We start from the raw sequence: 19,461 nt of genomic DNA, 5'->3' as shown, positions 1-19,461 counted from the left end.
CTGTAGCCATTTTGAGTTGCACATGCTGAAAGCCAAATGAATTGGAAAATTTTACTTTTTTCACAGTTGTGTTTAAAAAAGTAAAAAAACCCCCTCCCTTAAACTCTGAGGTCAGAATATTACTGTTGGTACTGTTTACTAGATGGCCCACTTCTGGGGGTGGAATTGCTGCTTTTAGCTTTGGTTCTAAGATACCAGTGTATCTACCGGCTATGTGTAGTGGGTATTCCCTGCGTTAAGTGGTTTAGTGACTTTGAGGGTAGCGAGCACATCCTAAGCCCCGCAGCTGGAACCTCGTTCTTATTGCAGGAACCAGATGACTTCCTGGCATTGACTTGCAGCAGCACTTGTGTTTAGCAGTTGGAGAAAGGATTTGTAGCATTTCTGAAGAATTTGCACTTGGTAGCTTTAAGGAAGGACAAATATAATGTGACTCTTCATTCATAGCTTCTTGATTGAAAACCATGGCAAGCTCCAGCGGTGTGCATGGTGCCATGACATAGGAGTTCAATTCTTACTCCAGAAAGCCCATCTTCTGGGATTGAGCTCAGCACTAGTGGTTGGCCTCCTGTTGCCCACGTGGCAGCAGGATGACAGCATTGCGATGAAGGTAGCACCGACACTAGCAGTAAAATACACGCAGCACTGTGAACAGGCTCCAAACTGATGAGCCTAGCGAAAAGGTTAATAGCTTGTTCATCTTCTTTTGTGGTATGGTACTACAACAGCCCTACATTAAATGAGCACTGGGGATATTCATGTGAAAAGTTGTTCGGTTGGATTGGGTATATAAATATATGTTCAAACTAGGGGTTTTTTTTCTTTTGAACTTTTTTTTTTCATTATTTTCCTCCTCCTCTTAGTCCCTTGCCTATTCTGTTAATCTAAAATGAGAGTTAGAGTATTTCCTGATTAAGTATAATGTAGGCATTATGGGTCTCTACCTGAGCTGAAGTTTCTGTAGTACGACACACAATCTTTTGAGAACAGCAGTCCTCAAACTGGCAATAGCCAAACATATGGAACAAGTTTTCATACTGTGTTTAATTTCTTTAAACTATTCCTCTCTTCATCCAGAAAAGACAGTTTAAAGAAAATCTTCTTTAATGTATTTTGGTACTGTGTCAATCAACCTTTTGTTGCTTTTCAAATTATCTTTAAAATTTGTACCAGAAAAATGAATTTCAGTAGCCAAATAATTGCATAATATCTTAGCATCTTCCTGCTTTTCTGACAGAGCAGTAGAGGTCACCAACATTTATGGGTCTGGGACCTAAGCACAACACATCTTAAATATAACACTTTTTTGTTCTGTTACTGTTTCGTTCAATGCTTAGATTCAGTTTTGAGCCCGCACTCCATACTCCTTAAAGCTGCAGTTTGGACTAAAGACTTGCTAAGAAAACGAGGACATGTCTCTCTGCTTAATATAACACAAAGTCACTGCATAGAGTGTCCTGCCATGCATGCAATTGCCTGTAGCTTTCTAATGATAAAGACAGTTTCACATGAGAAAAATCTGCATTGATCCTAGTCCCGATTTCCATTTTACTTCATTAAAAAAAAAATTGATCAGCATAGATAAAACTCCTGATCAATGATCCTAGCCTTTTTTTTTTTTTTTTTTTTTTTTAAATAGCTTCCATTTTGGTGCAGTGCAGTACAGACTTTTGGTTTAACTGGCTGAATTGATATTCTGAGCAGCGAGTAAGGCAGGATGACAGAGCATCAGCACAGCTACTCCTATTAGTGCTCAGGGAGGTACGCTTACTTGCAATTGCCCACTGTCCAAGACAGAGTGAAGTCACGAACCACTGCTGTCCTAGGATACTACAGAAAAGATTCCAACTTTTATGTATGCTGTTTTATACATACTTCAAGAAAAACATGATATTTTTCTGTGTTTAGTCACTCTCGGGATTGAATGGTTTGAGGTACAGAATCGGAAGTTGCAGTTTGAACACGGTACATGTACTGATCGCAGTTCACCTTGGAAAAAATAAAGTATTACGCAGAAAATGTTATGCTTTTTAAAGGACCGATGTCTCCGTCTTATTTTTAGTACTTGGATTTTTTAAAAGAAATAACACAGAATAGATGGTAAGAAGCTCTAAGCAAAACGCACTGCTTCCTCTAAGTGTAAGGCTGTCGTTATCCTGAGGCAGAGTGCTTTATTTTATATGGTTCCAAAGAAAAGAAAAAGGGGCAGAAGGCTACACTGGCATGCATGTATGGTTTTACAGCGTACGCTAACGTGACCAGCTCAGATTAAAGAGGAGGCTATTTTGCGTGCTTCTCCTGGACGGGCTTTAGATTTTGGGAAGGCACGACAGAAACACAAACACAACAGAACCATCACGGCCCTGCAGTAATTGCGGGGTTTTTTTGATTTTCGTTATAATCAGCGCTGCTCTTACACAAACAGAAAGGGAGCGAGAGAGGGAAGCGAGCCGGAGCTCCGCAGAAGGGGGTCTGAAGCCAGCCGCGGGAGAGCCTTGCTTTGGCGTTTGCTGTCCAGCCTGCAATCAGCGGGCGCGGCCGGGGGACCCCGCCGCGGCAGCCCGGGCTGCAGGGGGGGTCTTGCTCCCCCCGGCCCCCCCCCCCCCCTTCGTGCTCCCCCCCGGCCCCCTGCCTTCTCAGATGACGGCGATGGGACTTGACAGTCCTCGTCCTTGAAGGTTTCTCCCGTTTCTGAGTAAGTGGCGTATTCCTGGTAGTTTGCCATCTTCCGTTTCTGTCGTTATCCCAAGGGAAGTATTAAAATCGCAAACAACAACACGGTGGTTCGGTCCATTTTTTTTTTTTTTTTTTTTCCTTTCGGAGGAACGTTTTCCCTCCGCAACGACGCCCGCCGTCGCCTTTCCCTCTTTAGCGATGCCACACGGCGGGCGGTAAAGGGCCTCTCGCCCTCCGCCAGCCAGATGCCGGGGCAGAGCCCCCGGCTGCCCCCCCCGGCCCCCCCCCGCCGCCGGCCGGGGTGGTACGCTCTGCAGAGGGGCTCCGCTCATGGAGCGCGGCTCAGCCAGCCCGCCCAGCTGCCGGCCGGGGATTACTGCGCTCCCTAATTGAAAGCGGTTCGGATTTGGGATGCTAGCGTAGCCAAGTAAGTAGCGACAGCCCCAGCGCGGGAATAAGCATAACGATAATAATAAAAAAAAAAAAAAAATAAAAAAAAAAAATCTTTCCCTTTTCCGCTCTGAGCTTGTTTATTGGGCGATTCGCTCCTCGCGAAGGCGCAAGCCGGGGGGGCCGGTGCGGAGACGGGCGCTGGGTGATGCCGGGGGTTCTGGTTCGTGCCCTGGGAAGCTCGGGAAAGGTAACGCTGCCGCTTCTGTAGCTTATTCTGTAAGGTCAACCAGCAACCGCATAGCTAAAAGGCACTCTCGCACCAGAAATCATTCACCGAGACTTTGTAGCTTGCAAATTCGGTGGGATCTGACTGCGTTTTAAACGTACGGGCTCGATTTTGATTAATTCTCTCATTTAGGGATGAGGAGAGCACGTGGATGAGATTTTGCTTTTATCATCGCCGATAAGTATCGGATGTGCCTTTTTTCTTTCAGAGGTGAAGTGCAGAAAAAACCCACTAAAATGTGAGCAGTACAGTTTGAGGTTTTTTTTTTTTCTAACTTGAACTAATGTCCTCTTATGATAGGAAAAGACATTTCTTGTTAGGAAAATATGTAATCCTCGACTGGGTTTATTTATAGAGCTGCTTACAGTTTTGCAGTGTGTATGTTTGAAAGTAAAGGGCACGCAGATTACAAAGCCCCAAAGGTTGCCTTTCCATTAAAATGGATGAGAAAATACTGTTAAAGAAACAGGGACTTTTATGTAATTTCTGGTAAGCGTGCATGAGGTTTCCTACGGTAAGGTGGGGAAAGGCTTTCTGTGGTGTATGGTATAATAACTAAAAATTCTGACAGATAGATTTTTTTAATTTTTTTTTTTTTTTTCCCTTTAAAAAAAGAAGAATCAGCTCCAAATCCCCGAATGCTGCATGGAAAAGCTTTTGGCTGTTCCTGAAACACACAACGCTTTAACAGAAACCATAAGATTACAGGAGTCATTTCCTATTATGTAAAGGGAGATTCTGTGCGTTTGATCCCTGCCTGCGGCGCTGGCAGCTCATCTGCCCAGTGGTCCCGGGCAGCAGACAGCTCTTCCCCAACCTCTGATTTACTGACTTTAACTTGTCCTACACAAGCTGGGGCAGTTGCTTGTGCACTGCACGTCGTTTCCGAGGACTAATGAGAGGATGGCTGTAGGCAGTCCTGGAGCACTTAAGCAGCCAGGAGCAGATGCTTAGCCCCGTACTTCCCCTACCTTCTGGAAGGTAAGTATTGAAGTTGCTCAAAGGGAATGTGCATTCTTTCATGGGAAAACTGTTCATTTTACCGTTCATATGCATCCGAAGAGCTACGTGCTTATAAGGACTTCTGGTCATTTGACCTCCTGAGTACATTCTGCTAGGGACTTTCTTAAAGGATTGCAGAGATATTACACAAGTTAGGATGCTTGAAAGAGAGCTGGCACGCTTAATATGGAAACATTGCGCTTTTGTTGCTGGGATTTGTGGTTAATATTAGATATATGCAGTATGAAATTGATAACGAGGGCTTTTTGTTAGTCTTTGCTTAGTAAAAGGAGATTACAGATCTACTTCGTAGTCCACGCTTTTTTTTGGTGTGTGTTGAGATGCATTCCTGATTAGCATTTAATTTGTGAGAGGTCATCCATATGCATGACTAGCTCTTGTACCTTGCTCTGAAATAACTGTTTGACTCAGGTATCCAGCAGGTCTTTGATCACATACAGCTTTTACTTTGTTTGTGTTCTTCTCATTTTAATCAAAATTGCTACCTGTGAAGAAGCATTTCATATTTTCCCTGTAGTGCTGGTAAAATGAGTGAGTTTGTGAATAAGGCAGTAAAATAAGGCTTGTAGATAAGTTGTGTATAGTAATGCAGCATGAATATTTTGTTCCTTTTTTTTTTTTTTTGTGTGTGCCCTCTTTTCATCCTTTTCGTATATCTTCATTTCTGTGGAGAATTGATTTTGGCCCACATCAGTGGTAAATACAGTTGCATTTTCACAAAAAAGGTCTGGTTTTTTTTCTTTTTTCCCTGTTGCAAATCAAAATTGAATGATATTTCTCATGCTTTTTGTGTATATAAAAAGGTTTCTTGCATGTATGTTGAAAGAGCTTGGAAGAGTTTCATGCTTCTCAGTAGGATTACAGGTTACAGAAGACATGGTAATGATGAGCTAGGTATCATACTGTTCTTTTAAGAGCGTCCATGAAGTGACTTTTGTGAGTGCTTTTTTCTTTTAAATTTCATATCATGCATCTAGGAAACAGTTTTGAAGGATTATTTTTTCCCCTTTCATCTTCCCCCAGCATTTAAAATATACAGCTTATCTTTTCCAGTACTGTTGAATTTGGGATGCAAACATTTTTTTAATCATACTAAAAAAAATAATATTCCTGTCTGAATACTGAAAATGTGAGCATACATTCTGCTAATATATAGGAATGTTACAAGTGTTTTCACTTTTTAAATTTTCATCCTGCAGTTCATATTGTCAAATGTCAGTCGTGTATGTAGTAATTCCTTGTTACATTTTGAAATAAATGTAGAAGTCGTGACCTTGTAACTATCTCTCACACTCACTGAAACCCCATTATACTGCAGTAGGGCTCCAGCAGCTGATAGTTCTGTAAATTGAACCCACCTCCTTTTAATAAATTAAATACTTTCACAGGTCAGACTTAAAAGAATGTTCTGAAGGGAAGAAAGCGGTTTATTTGATTCACCTGACGGTGGAACCTTATAGAGAATAAGCTTGCCTTTTGCCAGATTTTTCATTATGTTTTCAAGGAGAGACAAAGAAGGATATTACAGTTCACTGGAATTTAGCAAGTATTGCTATGCCTTTCTGGCTGACTAATTACGTTCAAATTATACACGATCTGATCAACTGAAAAAAAACGATTAAAATTACACATTTCTGAATAATACGTCAATTGAAAAAGGGGTTAGAAAAAGCTAAGGGCGATTATGATTAAATCATCTGCTCCTAGAGAGGTGGTTTTGTTTAGTTCATATATTAAAATGTGTTGCTAAAGCTTAAGACGGTCTCTCTCATGCTTTCATTAAGGTTCTTTTCTTGTTGAGCCAAGAAGGTAGCAATGAATCCACTCTGAATGGAGGCTCCCTGTCAGTATGGCTCAGTTGCAAATCGAGCAACAGAAATCTGTGTGACCGGGATAGGTTTGCTGCCTCTGCAGCACCTGCAGTCCAGGCGTTGTGCTTGCCATTAGGAAACCTCAGCTTGGATTCAACTTGCCAGGGCTTTATTAAGCACAGCAGGGATGCTCGACACTGTAAGACTGTATAGAATTTATCCTTGTATATCACCTATGCATACCTTGTGTTCAAAGATAATATATCCTTAGCGGAACGGTTGCATAATAGAACGTGTTTGGTACGCTAGATTTTTTTATATGCAAGTATATACAAATAAAGGATATCTAGGCTTACATAGCTTGTATAAATATATAGGCTTTAATTTCATACTTAAAGCAATGAAGATGATCAATAATGTTTTATTGTAATTTTTATTGTAAAGTTTGGTGCCCTTTTATACAAAGCATAAACATATGGTGCAATTTCAAGAGCTGTGGTTTTTTTGTTTGAAGTTTTACTGGTTTTACTCATGTCTAGGGGAAAATGCATGCTTTTAATGTTATTTTTCTTGATATATGAACTTGGTTTGTGTGTTAAAACGGGGGATTTGCAGTTGAAGAAAAAGAATCAATTTATCATAAAAGGGTTGGGAATGAAGCATATTTTAAAAAGCCCAATAATAGGAAAACAGTTTTAAGAGGCTGGCATCACTGTAAAATGCAGGACATGTTCCTTCATAACACTGCAGATCAGTGAATGATGAAGACTCAGAAGTGAGGTGGGATGCCTGCTTAAATATCAGACCTTGCGTAGTTCAGACACGGTAACCAAGTTACAAAATACTTCCCTTCTACCACATCGTATATGAACAAGTTCATCCTGCTGGCAAAGTGTTTTTCCTTGTTTTTAAAGTAGCCGTTGCACGCTTAGAGAGTATAAGGGTTGTGCACCAGGCTATCAGAGAAATCCTAGAAGCAGTTCATGTGAAAACCTAGAAGAGGACCGACAGTAATAATTGTGCTTTATTTGTAAGAGTTTGTGCATTTTTTTTACCTATTGTCTCCTTTCCACACATGGCGAAGGTGAAATGGGTGGAGAAGGTAGCTGATTTCAGAGTCACAGAATCACAGAGTAGTTGAGGTTGGGAGGCACCTCTGGACATCATCTAGTCCAAACCCTCCTGCCAAAAGTGAAGGCACCTATAGCAGGTTGCTCAGGGCTATGTCCAGTCAGGTTTTGAGGATTTCCAAGGATGGAGACTCCACAACATCTTGGGGTAACCTGTGCCAGCGTTTGACCACCCTTGCAGTTTTCTCATCTTGAAGCAGAATTTTCTATGTTTGTTTGCTCTTGTTGCCTTTTTGCCTTTCACTGGGCACCACTGAGAAGAGTCTGGCTCCATCTTCTTTACTCCCCCCCAGCAGGTATTTATACGCATTGATAAGGCCCCCCCTTAGCCTTCTCTTCTCCAGGCCAAACAGTCCCAATCTTCTCAACCTCCCACTTGCATGTCAGGTACTCCAGTCCTTTTATCATCTTTGCGTCCCTTCATTGGACTTGCTCCAGGAAGTCCCTGTCTCCCTTGTACTGGGAGCCCAGCACCGGCCACAGTACTCCAGATGTCTCACCAGTGCTGAGTGGAGGGGCAGGCTCACCTCCCTCGGCATGCTGGCAATCCTCGGTCTAATGCAGTCCACTTTGCCGCCTTTGCTGTAAGGGCACGTTGCTGGCTCACGGTCAACTTTGGGTCCACCAGGAACCTCAGGGCCTTTTCTGCAGAGCTGCTTTCCAGTCAGTTGGCCTCCAGCCTGTCCTGCCCTGGGTTATTCCTCCCCAGGGGCAGAAGTTTGCGCTTCCCTTTGCTGGACATCCTGAGGTTCCTGTTGGCCCATTGCTCCAGCCCACCGAGGTCCCTCTGAAAGGCAGCTCAACCATCTGGTGTCACCAACCCCACATCCGCATTTTGTATCATCTGTGCGCTTGCAGAGGGTGCGCTCCGTTGTATCATCCAGGTCATGAATAAAGATGCTTGGCTATTGCATTGCAAGAAGTCACTTGGAAGGAGAGGATGAGACCTAGAACTGCAGTTTCAAGATTCAGCCCAGAACTGAAGCACTGTGTTACTAAAGAATGCCAAAATGTGGTCAATATCCTGGTTAGGTTTACAATCAAGAGTGTGGAAGTTGCAATATTGAAGTAAAATACATTGCATCAGCATCCTAGATGCACTTGGGTATGTATATAAACTTTTTTGAGGACAAAAAAGGAAAATCAGTGATTTAGGTTTACTAAAAGCTTATTTTATATATTAAAGAATGAAGACTCACAGCTGATGAAGTAATTTCAATTGATAATTTCGTTCACTGCATTTCAATTAAAGTGAGTTAAAAATAAAACCGTATGAAATGAATTAAAAATAAAATGAGTTTTAGTCCCATATGATTCAAATCTTGCTGAAAAATCTATCACACAATATGAGGAAACAGGATAGGGAAGATGCTTATCTGTTAGATGTTGGGCAAAGAGATATTTCAGTACAGTCATCTCCTGCCCAGTTCACTGGCCTTCCTAGCTCCTGACCTCTGGAAATTAGTTAGGCATTTGAAGTAAATGACACTCCTCATATATGCACTTTATCTGAGAAGATTTTTACTTAGAAAAGAGCTGTCTTTCAGTATGATAATTTATCTTCCATGCTCTTACTTGAATTGTGCTCTGTAGGACAATTCAGTGCAAACTTTGTACCTCAGTTTAGGACGAGATGTAGCATTTTAATTGCCTTCAAGGATTGCTCCCTCTGTATATCCCAGCCACAGTCTGACAAGACAGTTCCCGCCTTGCTAGAGACAACAGTCAACTTACCACAATTTGAAAGCAGTGGTTAAACTGCCCATTGGGTTGGTTTAACAATTATTTTAGGTGAAAGCTAAGTCTCTCTGCATACTACCGTAGCACCATCACTTTACAGTAGAATGGGAATTTTATACTGGCCTTTAAACATAAGGTGAGATAGAGTCAGTCTTAAGCGTTCTTGGAAAAGCGAAAGTAGAAATACCTCAAACTTTTTCCATTAGCCAACAGGCTAATTGAAGCTGATCCAGCATATGAAGAACCACAAGCGTAGGCTCATGCTGACCGGGAGTAAGAGCTTGCTGTCAGGGTGAGCGTCCTCTCTCCAGGAGAGCTGAGTCAGGCAGCTGTCGCAGGTGAGGCAGGAAACGACAACCCCTACTGGGTTTGGATACCAGCGTTGATTCATTCACGATCCAGCAAGCTTAGAGCTTTTACCCTGCTTGATCTCACACACAGGCTGTCCTCGGCATCCCCTGGCACTTGTCTCCACGCATCCCAGAACTCCAGGATCTCCCCTGACTTCCAGAGTCTTTTGTCCAGTCTTTGTTCTTTTTTTGTCCCAGACGCCCTTCTTTTCTCTGAGACCACTTCTTTGGGGAACGCTTTTGTTCAGCCTCCTCTTCCTTCTGGAACTTGAGGGCCTCAGTTTTCCAAATCTCAATAGTCTCTGCGCAGAAGCACATGTGATTAGCCTCTTTGGTGGTGCTCTCTCATGTCTCTTCATTAATTGGATGTCCCACTGTTACTTAGTCCCAGTATTACCAAAATTTGCAACCAGTCCATTCAGGCTGCAGCCAGCAAGAAGCAGGCTTATGCATCAGAGTTGAACAGTTTTAGAGACATTTACACCCTCCCACTCATCCAGTTATCTGCTGCATTCTGCATTTAAGCCATTTTTCACCTACAGCTGTGGCACATTTCTCCACAAATAGAAACGGTGAGGGCTTCCGTTCCTGTTGCCTTGATTACCTCGGGCCATTGGCTTTCAAAAGCAGACATTGCCATCCACAGTCTTTGTTGCAGTGGGTTTCTGTGCGTTAGGGGATCTTGAGGAAAGAGTTACACTTTACGGAAGTATGGTGACTGTTTATTTTGGCTTGTGCAATATATATCGTTTGTCTTGCAGGATGGATGAATATATTGTAATGGCCGTGCTCAGCATCTAACTAACCTTGACACAAACACTGGTGCTGATGAAGCACAATAAAAATACGCTGCTACCGTTACGACTTGTCTTTCAGAATGGTACACTGTGTCACATAGGTAATTAGAAGAAAACAGTGTTCCCAGTAAACTGTTCCAGCCTCCTTGGGAAATGTGTGATCCCAAATGTCAGGAGGCAGCATTGATTTGTGTCCTTTGTAAGTCAGTTTAGGAAGAAAGTCTCATCCTGACCGAGGACAACTATGTAATTTTACACTGCATGCGTACTGCATTCCTTTCCTCTGCTTGAATTATAATGAAGATTTTGCATGTTGTTCTAAAAATGTATCAAATGATGTTTGATATTAAGGGACCAGTGAAATGCAATTGCAATGAAATAATGATTTTGTGTTGCTTTTCACAATGAAATGAGATTCTCATCCTCCCTCCCCCCAGCACTTAAAGGAATACCTATTTATGAATAGTTTAGTTAACCTGGGAAATTCGAAGAAGAATTGTGCGCAGCTTCTTAGGTGCAATGCAAATCATTGCACTACCCAAGGAGAGCATTTGCATTATGGTAGGACTAGTTGCCTCTGTAATGCTGTGGTGGTAAATTGTTACGCAGAGAACTGCAAGATAAAATGGTAGTGCTAAATCAGCACAACTACTGAATAAGATGGCTGAAAATAACATAAAAAGAAAGTATCGGAGCAGGAGGATTACAGAAGTAATGATATGCCTAATTTCCATGCAATATATCTCCCAGCTTTCCCTATAGGCTTGGGGGCAAACTCTTAGTTTTGCAGGTTATCATCTTCGGTTCGTACTAAATGTTTGGTGCCTCTCTCATGCCCATACTGCATTATTTTGCATTGGGCAGGACAGAGCTCCTTGTCACGGACGGGCAAGGCAGAGGGGGCTGCCTTATGTGTCCTCGATTGACCTGAGAGAACATGAAAGGACTGCCCTAATATTTCTATTGCAGCACCAAGAATTCCCCTTCAGGGCATAGGGGTTTTGAGCTGAGGTCTTATTACTAAGCATATGCGGGGAGCTTTTAGTCCTCAGGGCACTCAGTTTAAGTGTATGCGCCACTATTTGCAGAATCTTCTGTTCATTTGATTTTAAATCTTGTCTTGGTTCATCCAAAAGAGTACTGGGTATTTCTGTCTGTTCTGCGTAGTGCTTAAATATTAGAGATAGCTATAGAATGTGGAGGGGTGGAATTTATTTACATATTTGGGCTGAAATGGGAAGACAAAAGAGGGGAGTATATTTTTTCCAGGAATATGTGATATAACAATAGGTGACACGTAGATGGAGACCACTGGAGTCTGTCTCAAATGAAGTTCTTTCAATATGCAGGTGGGACCTGGCTCGTACCCAAGCTGGGGGGGAAGCTTGGGTGGGCCAGCTGCTGCCTGTGGCTGGTAACAGACTTGACCTTGGTGAAGGGACAGCGTGTTAACAAATTGTGCTCAGATTGTTAAAAAAGGTACTCTTTGCTGCGGAAATTGAATTGCTGCCTATTTCTTTGGTTAGCTTCTCAAGGATCTTAATATTTCATTTTAAGAAACTGTAGTTACTATGCCATTACCTACCTTGTTATGGATCCTGCCCCCCTGCCCACCTCAAGCAGTGTTTACCAAATCATAGAAAAAAGAACCAACAACCTGAGGAAGGGACATAAAAAATCTGCAATGCAGAAATAGGATTATATATTTATCTGACTTCTCATGTAGACAGTTGATTAATATAGTACCAACTACAAGGTTTATAGCTTGGTATATCATTAAGGTTCCGTGTAACTCTAATGTGAAAAGATAATAAATTAAGTGTCCTCTTCCCTGCCCTTGTCCTCCTTTTTGTAGTTTAGAAATACACTTAGAAGTTTTAATCTGAAAACATGGTTCTGATACCAGAACTGAGGATGGAAAGAAATGAAAGAGAAAATGGAAGACATCTGAAGTGTTTTTTCTTGAACCTTTTGAAGCACTAAAATTGAGTGCGTGAGGTCTTAACATACAAGTTTCATTTACATATATTCTTTTGGATTAAGAGGGTATCTTTAAAAATATTGCTAGGAAAGTATTTTGGGGGATTTTTTTTTTTTTTCTCACTTGTTAGAGAAAACTAGAATATAATTTCTTAATCAGGTCCAGTTTCCTTCTAAGGAAATCTTGTTCCCCTCCTTTATCTTATCTGGAGCAGATGAAAGCTGCAGACACAGGACACGTTATTTTTAAAGTTTTTATTATCAGTAAGGTAAGTAGCAGTACTTTTGGAGCTTTCATTGCCAAACCCAGAGAAGGATAATTGTAATATTTAAAATAAAACTGAATGAGAATGCTATGAAAGAACAAATGATAAAGTAACTAGAGATACGCATACATACTATTCCTTTAAAACAAGGCACTTCATATTGGGAGGCAGTACCGCCGATCTCACTGCTGAGATCCTCTTGCTTGTGATCAATGGGAATCAAAGAAGATTAGGGTCTATGATTCTGTATAAAGCCTCTGTGCTGGATTTATTACATGAATTTGAAATATAACGCCTAACCCTACTCTCTTTACGCAGAGGCATGACCCAGGGGTTGCGACACTGGTGTAAAAATTGAAGTAGTAGGCTCGGTCCTGAAACCGGTAGCACAGAAACTGGACTCTGCAAAAGATTTTCTGGTAACTAGGACCATTTTTATTTTGAAGCTTGCTTGAGAAGAGTTCTGGCCATTGCTGGATTAGGAAAAGGATAAGTCCTTCAACATAGAAAAGAAAATACATATGTGTGTGTGTGTGTGTATATATATACACACATATATATAAAAGCACCGCAAATTGAGAGCAGTTGCTATAAAATCCTTTTTGTTGTTTAGTTTACTGTGTAGTTTAATTCCATTCAAAGTTATTCTTTCAGTGGTTCACTTGAAAACAATAACAATTTTGTACTCCCTCCCACACACAAGATCCACTCCCTTCCTCAGTAATTCTTGTTTGACCTTACAACTAGTTCTCTAGAAACTTTCATAACAGCTGCCAGATATTTCTGTTTAGGAGTTAACCTCAGCAGTGCTAGGGACACATTACCATGTTGGTCTGCTTTTTGCACTTGTTCTGTAGTGAAGACAGAGCCTCAAAGCTTGAGGTCTTAGTTAATTCAACATTTTATATGGATTTGACTTCCTCTCCCGTGGCTCTGCCTTTTACAGCAGCCAAGTCCCACTGCAGTAATAAAGAGACAAATATGGGAACCCTTGTGATTGGTTGAGATAAAAATTTCTTGGGAGCTGTGGAATTCATTCCTGCAAAAGACTGGACAGACCATGGAATGAACCTCTTACTCCATTTAGTCACACAACACAAAACATCTATGGTGATGCCCATAAGGGCTTGATGAAACTGTTTTTAATTCAGTTTAGGAAGGAAGAGGGGGTGTATCCTACTCTTTGTTCACCCCACAGATTTAAAAAAACCCAATAGAAGTCTAGAAGTAGGGACTCTCCCCCAAACCTATTACTATATGACTGAAGGATTGTTCAGCTTCCATGGGAAAGGCAGAAGGTGTGATATTCTGTGCTTGCCCATGAGAAATAGTCTCATAAGGAAAAAATATGTAGACCAATGACAGTGGTTTGGAGGTTTTTTGAGCCTCTTAGAGGATGGAAAAATTCTTGATGTAATTAAGATATTTCTCAGGGTCTCTGTTACTGGTAGCAAATTTTTCTGTCTGTCTTGCTGCAGACTGAAGTCTTGACCCTAGAAAGCCTCACAGATGTTTATGATAAGGGTTTATGACTGCAGCTATACGAGGCTGTGATGCTGGCATTGGAAGAAGGCTTTTATGGCACAGCTTTCTGCTACTAGTGTACAGGCATGACAGTAGTCATGAGGATCTTACCCAAGGAGTACAGTAAATACATAAGCAACTAGTGACAGGGAAATAAACCAACGAAAAGTCTTGTATGTCTGATTTTAGAATCTGTTACATGCATTCTCACAATGTGTACAGAGTAGTACAGCTGCTATCAATCTGTCCTTCATATATCCATACAATCTGCATGTCCCAAAAGCCTTCAGCAATGACTTGCCTCCCTAGAGCCTCATCATCAAAGCCCAGCAAGGTTGATTTTAGCTCTTCATCTCTCTTAAATATATACCCATAGGAGAAATGTAATTTGCTGTGTGTCTTTGCAAGACTTTTTGAGATGAGTTATCGAGAATTGAGGTCATGCCAGTTCAGCCTGGCAGCTGAGTCCCTCTGCTTGGTTTTCTCCATAACCAATGTCTCCCTAGAAATCTTTGACTCAGATTTCTCGCTTGACTGTGTCGCGCAGTCTTTCCCCTTTTTTCAGACCGATGGTTGTATCGGCTGTTGTTGCTTGTTGATCTTCTTCAGCATCATCTGCTTTCATTAGCATTTTTCAACAAAGGAATGAATCAGAATAAATCACAACTAATAGAAATATAGGAACAGATTATCATTTTGCAAAGCCGAACTCTCTCAAAGGAGATTAGAGATTTAAATTGAACAAATACAACTTCATAAATAAACTAAATTAAACATCATATAATTTTACTTTTGAAGCCAAGTAATTTTAATCCATGCTCAGCTTCTCAATATAAATATTTCCCAACTCAGTCTTATTCTTTGAAGCATTCTTATTCATATTTAAAAACCAAAAATGTGCCAAATTGAACCACAGTAGTGTATGCTGAATAAATGTAAAAGCTTGGGTATATTACATAATAATCTGGGAGCTGGCAAGAGGAAACGATTGCTTTTGTGAGTGTCCAAGTAGTAGTGTAAAAATGTTTTTCAGAACCTAATATTTCTCTCTAAAGCTATCTGACTGATGGCATGCCTGAAAAATCCTTTTCATAAATCACTTATGTATAGTTCAAAAGGAAGCAATAGATGATTAGAAATCTATATATTTCCCCAGGGAAGATTCATGCAGAAACTCTGGTGGTGCAAGTATTACACAGATGGTCTGCATTTTGAACAAATTCTTGTTCATAGATGGAAGAAATGTTTCTACTGCATAACTAATTCTTAGAATTGGAAGCATTTAACACCCCAAATATGTTACCTTGTGATTGGAAATGCACTTTAACAATCATCTTATTAGACAAGAAAGAACCTTTTTAAAAAATATGTGGTAATAAGGTTCAAGAATATCTTGTTAAATGTTTCAAATAGTGTTCACAAAGCTGAAATACAATTTTAGCCCACCCTATGTTCAGTCTAAAACGCATGATCAAAAGCCATTCTCCAGTAATAGACTTAAATGCAGTTCTTTCTTCCATGTTCATTAAATTGTTATGTACAGGTTGCAGAACTGACCTGTCCAATGACTTCAGTGGCTGAAAGTAGTTGACAGTGGTTTTCAAAAATTCTTAATTTCCAAGTAAATCGGATTTAAGATTACCAAGAACTTTTTCTTTGTCTAATATCTTGAAGATCAAACAAAACAAGGGTAGTGAAACAAATTTCTGCAGGTTTTTTCTGGTTTTAGTAGTAACCCATTTATTTATGTTGTAACAGAGCAATTCCTTTCCAACTGTAGAAAAAAATCTTATACGTAAGATTTCTTTTCGTATTAAAGCCACTAATATTGATAGTTTCAGTAAAATCATCTTTTTATTACCACCCTTAGATTTTTGTGGTAATAGCTGAATATAACTTTTCCCAGTATTTGAATTGAGGACTCGCTGTGTGTAGTAACAATAGAGTAGGGCTTGCTAATTCTCTTCAGTGATTCAGAAGCATCATAGGTTAATGAGTATTGTGGGAAAAACGCACAGTTAAGAAATGCTTGATGCACCCTGACGTTTTTAGTTTGGCTAATGAAGATAGCTTTGTTCTGACTGTTGAGGACTAAACTCTGCAGCAGCCGTGATGGCAGAGACCCCCTGTTAGACGTGCAGCCATCAGAGTTCGAGGACTTTTTTGCTGTATATTTAAACTGCTGTGCCAAATGATGTGAGCAAGAGCACCACAAGGACGCTCTGACTCATGCAGGCTGTGTCTACAGTGAAGGTCTTGCTGGCAATAAAGCTGTTCGCAATCTGTTTTTCAGAAGTACTGCTGAAGGGAGGTGCGGGCCCCAGTAGGAGAAGAGGTGCCATAGGCAGGCCAGGGCTAGCGGTCATCTTGAAAGTCCAGCGGTACAGAATGTGAGACCTTGAGTTACCGAATTTCTTCTTCAACTGAAATGCAGAGCAGCCACCAACAGCAAGTGGAAATGAAGGCTGGTTTTGTTTGTTTGGTCTTCCTTCACAAACAGGAGTTCTGGACAGGTCTTCTGGCTAGGAATTTTATCACATGGCAACCAAAAAATATGATCCTGTCAGTTTCTAAATGCATACAGTTTCATCTGAAATCAAAGACAATTGCTAGTTCTCAAATTAAATGTGCAGCCAGGATATTTATTTGTTTGGTATAAAGTAGGATTTGTGATGACGGTGTGAACGTTGCCGCATTAGTACTTCTCTACATTTTCAGGGTGTCCATAAGTATGTTTGCAGTGATGATGAGACAATAGGAGGGATAATTTCATTAGTAGAATGCAGCAAGAGAGTAATTCAAGAACTAGATGAAGACATTTTACAAGTGAAATTTTAGAACTATCACTAATGCACGAGTACTTGTCCCTAAATGCTACATTGTTGACAGGTGTATGCTCTTTAGGGTGGGAACGATGGGAGAGGTCAGGTACAATCACATATATTTAAAAAACATTAAATGAAAATTATTAGTGTTGTCTGCAAATAGTAGTTACTAGATTTTGACAATTCTTGCAAAGCCTGATGCAAAAAATTTGGCATAATAGCTTTGGTATTTTTTGGTAGTACATCTGCCTGCAGAGAAAGAAACATAAAAGCATAATTTAATGCAATTTTTCAAAACAATATATTGACTCTTCTCCTGTGGATTGTAACAGTTCTCTTGCCACTGAACTCCTGGATGCTTTCCCATCTTTATGAATATACATGTTATTTGGGACATGATTAGATTCTATCCTTCATCCCAACTATCTGTTAATTGCAACAACTGATTTTTACGTATTCAGATCTTCTAAGCATATTGCTTACAATTTTAAGAGACTGATAACAAAATCTCCTATTTTTAATACATAAAATACAACCTGACCTTTAGTGGTTTAGCCACCATTACACATAACCAGTATATTAATCTCTTAAAAACTGATACTTCTCAAATAGCATGGGTTTTTGATAGTTTGGTAAGGATTTGATATTTGAATAATCAAGGCATGGAGAGCATATGACTGCCTAGCATTCAGGCTAAAATCTTATTTCATCTAAAACATTAAATATTCTCTTACGCACAAGATACTAAAATTTTTATTAAAATCTGTATGCATGAATCATTCACAGTAACACAAGGTAATGTATTTGGTTGCAACTCAAACAAAATAACCTCATTCCAGCAAATGTTTCTAATCAAGGGCCAGTAGTCTGGTATGATGCTGCAGAAGCGTTTGCTACTGTTGTGCAAAGAATATTTTTAACTGTGTGTTGTCAGGAGTTAGTGAGGTTACTGTAGTAAATCTAACAAAACAGAGCTTGACAAGCGCAGCAGTTCACGCTGTATACCATTCTCTGTAAAGGAACTGGCAAGCATGGTGTTAAGTGAGATTGCCTGGTGCCCTTTACTGGGATGCATTAGAAACAGCAGAACTGAATTTTAGGATTAATGTCAGATATTGGTTGTGCTGGTAGAAATGCCTGTAACTTCTGATGTTATGACTAAGAATTGTCATCAGTAGATTTCTCTAGAGAGAAATATTTAATAGCAGTCCTCAAGGGGCTGTGTAATTTGCCCTGCTTGCTGTCTAGGGAAAATGTTTCCAAAGCTGTATAAAAGTGGAAGTCCTAAATATAAGCTGAGTCAGTGTGTTTTTCTTAAAAGATCCCATTAACCTTGTGTCCTCCCCAAAACATCCTCTGGTTCTGAGATACATTATATTAGATTTTGAAAAGTAATATATGCTACATATGGGTAGATATCGTTGACATCAGTTGGCAGTATCCTGCATAGTAATTAGGACCATGACCAGTAAAATACTCAGAGGTTAAGGAAAAAAAAGGTACCTGAATTAATTAGAATTGTTTATTTTTATATGATTTTTTTATTAGGTCTATTTAAAGCATTCCAGCCTTTTTTTTTCCTGTATATACAACTCTGTTATATACTAACTGTTTGTTATGGGATGTTTTTTCAATCACATCTCTTTTACAGAGTTTTAACCTAAATTATTAATTTCTAGTGGAGCTACACTCAATGAGGCAGCCCACATATATATGCATCACATGCATAATGGCTAAAATAGCCAAAATAATTTTGAGTGAAAAATTTGCAGGTTGTCCATAAAAAAATCTATATTGAAGAAACTGGATGAAGAGAGGGAGAAATAACTCGGTCTGTATTTTAGGCATATCTCTAGACTAAAGAGAAATAACTTTTTTGGTTGACACAGCTCTATTTCACTTTACTCTGTTGTAATGTCTTTCTCAGTTAATAGATGGAATAGACTTTTGTTGCAGAATTCTCATAATAATTATTTTATTAAAGTCTGTAAAATGACTGGTTTTTGAATGAGTGGTGCTTGCATATTTGAATATTGTTACAAACCCCACTATGCTGTTTTTGAGAAGCATAATTTCAGTGTGTGACACATGCAGTCTATATAGCAAATAAATATTGCCTGTAAATACATATCAAGAAATATGAAAAGGCAGGCTCATATGGGGCCAAGAACACAGCAAAGACCATGGAGTACAGGATGTGAAGACAGGATAAAACAGAGAACCACCAGACTTCAGAGTATTAAGAGAGGGAACAGCAGGTGAAGCAATTGCTACCTGTTGAAATAAATAGAGCTTACATCTTGAGAGGCATTTGGAATTATTAGAAGTTTTTGTTTTATTGTACACTTGGTTTCAGGTACTGAAGGACTCCTTAGTCTCCCTTTTCCTTTTAAAGCAGTTGTTTGAAACTTTTTTGTAAAATAGAACTGTGATAGATAATTTAGACGTGTGCTTATAGGTATGGCTTCTTTGCATCTGAAGATGTTCCAAAGCCCTACATACCATTTGAAATCAATCCAAGCCTTTTCTGTATCTGCTCTTGGCTTTTTCCTTTTTCTGGATATTTTGAGATATGGAGAATTTTCCTAGTAAATAGAAAAATTTCTAGTTATTTTTAAAACATACATAAGTTGGCTATCAGATACCGCTTTTACAGTTAT

The 19,461-nt window shown here is 39.9% G+C and overlaps 1 protein-coding gene across 22 annotated transcripts in view; it reads left to right on the top strand.

The window, feature by feature from the left end:
- The window catches only part of ATP2B2 (ATPase plasma membrane Ca2+ transporting 2), a 441,356-nt gene that overhangs the window by 181,223 nt on the left and 240,672 nt on the right, over positions 1–19,461 (top strand). For 5 of the 22 annotated variants that reach the window (XM_041118869.1, XM_029996165.2, XM_029996162.2 and 2 more), the window contains exon 1: positions 3,932–4,336. The exons of 3 other annotated variants lie outside the window; for them this stretch is intronic. The gene's annotated coding sequence lies outside the window, so the exon portion shown is untranslated. Of the gene's footprint in view, positions 1–2,898; positions 3,104–3,221; positions 3,317–3,443; positions 3,594–3,926; positions 4,337–19,461 lie in introns of those variants that run through there. 14 more of the 22 variants (XM_029996172.2, XM_029996170.2, XM_029996166.2 and 11 more) reach the window with 11 other exon arrangements.

This window comes from Aquila chrysaetos, chromosome 20 (assembly GCF_900496995.4).
Source record: "Aquila chrysaetos chrysaetos chromosome 20, bAquChr1.4, whole genome shotgun sequence".
NCBI lineage: Eukaryota > Metazoa > Chordata > Aves > Accipitriformes > Accipitridae > Aquila > Aquila chrysaetos.
Note: the sequence above shows the minus strand (reverse complement) of the source record. Positions and strands in the feature narration are given on the sequence as shown.